Source organism: Oncorhynchus masou, unplaced genomic scaffold (genome assembly GCF_036934945.1).
Source record: "Oncorhynchus masou masou isolate Uvic2021 unplaced genomic scaffold, UVic_Omas_1.1 unplaced_scaffold_17698, whole genome shotgun sequence".
NCBI classification, from domain to species: domain Eukaryota; kingdom Metazoa; phylum Chordata; class Actinopteri; order Salmoniformes; family Salmonidae; genus Oncorhynchus; species Oncorhynchus masou.
In genome coordinates, this window is record NW_027007876.1 from 1 (window position 1) to 1,188 (window position 1,188).

Consider the following 1,188-nt stretch of genomic DNA (forward strand, 5'->3'; position numbering starts at 1 on the left):
CTAGCTAGCTAGCTAGCTAATTAGCAACTAGCTAGCTAACTAGCAACTAGCAGCTAGCTAGCTGTTTACACATAGCTTTGTGAGTTTGTACTTTTCCTTGACGGGAGAAGTAAGTGTTGCACCGTTCCGGAGGTACTGCAATACCGGGTCGATGCGTGGAGCGGACGGAGCTAGCCCCATTTCCGACTCCCTGTTCAAAAAATCCATTTAATATAAGGTCCCCCGATGGGGGACGTATCAGATATTAAACTGATAAGAACAGATACTACACTTGATCTGAGCCAAAAGGCCGAGAAGCGATAACCCACAAATGGAACCCTGCAAACGCCGGGCCCCCGGGGGCCTCGACAGAACTCGGCGGGTTTGCAAAAGCCGTCTCCAACCCTTCCTTCCTCCCTCCCCAGCCAGCCAGCCAGCCAGCCAGCCACCCGGCGACAGACAGAAAGAAAGAAAGAGAAAGAGAGAAAGAAAGAAAGAAAGAAAGAAAGAAAGAAAGAAAGAGAAAGAAAGGTGTTTTTGGGAAAAAGTCGCTAATGCATCTTTAAGTCACTATCCTGGCCCACCTCTGTCAATTTCTCTTGAAACAAGATCCCGGGCTCTGCAAGAAGCAAAGCCACTCCAAAAATATGTTGAACTCGTGTAACTATTCCTCTCCACGGAAGTCTTTAGTAAAAGGCGAAAGGCTTGTGCGTAATGAAGAGAAACCAGAGTTGTATGGAAGCCAGAGGTCGGGGCCCGAGACGCACTCTGTGCACTCTCGGCCGGGTTCCCGCGGGTGCTCCCGGAACCCACTCTTCCGAGTTTGAGGGCTGTGGATAAAAAGAGGGTCACAGACACAGAGACGACACAGAGACAGAGACACACAGAGACAGAGACACAGAGACAGAGAGACACACAGAGACAGAGAGAGAGAGAGAGAGACAGAGAGAGAGAGAGAGAGAGAGACACACACACACACACACACACACACACACACACACACACACACTATCCTGGCCCAATTTTTTTTTTTTTTTTTTTTTTTTTTTTTTTTTTAAACAAAAATGGTGGGAAACGGGGGACCCCATTGAAAAGCGCTTCGCCCTTCTTTCAGTTTGAATGTTTTTTTTCCCTTCTCTTCTTCTGCTAGCTAGCTAGCTAGCTAATTAGCAACTAGCTAGCTAACTAGCAACTAGCAGCTAGCTAGCT

At 47.8% G+C, this 1,188-nt stretch overlaps 2 non-coding genes across 2 annotated transcripts; both read right to left on the minus strand.

Moving 5' to 3' along the window:
- Positions 1–111: 111 nt before the first annotated feature.
- LOC135532217 (U2 spliceosomal RNA) lies at positions 112–301 on the minus strand. The gene has a single exon (XR_010454319.1). It is a non-coding gene; the product is annotated as a U2 spliceosomal RNA (small nuclear RNA).
- A 293-nt stretch (positions 302–594) lies between these two features.
- Positions 595–713, minus strand: LOC135532218 (U5 spliceosomal RNA). Its single transcript, XR_010454320.1, has one exon. It is a non-coding gene; the product is annotated as a U5 spliceosomal RNA (small nuclear RNA).
- Between the last annotated feature and the right edge of the window lie 475 nt (positions 714–1,188).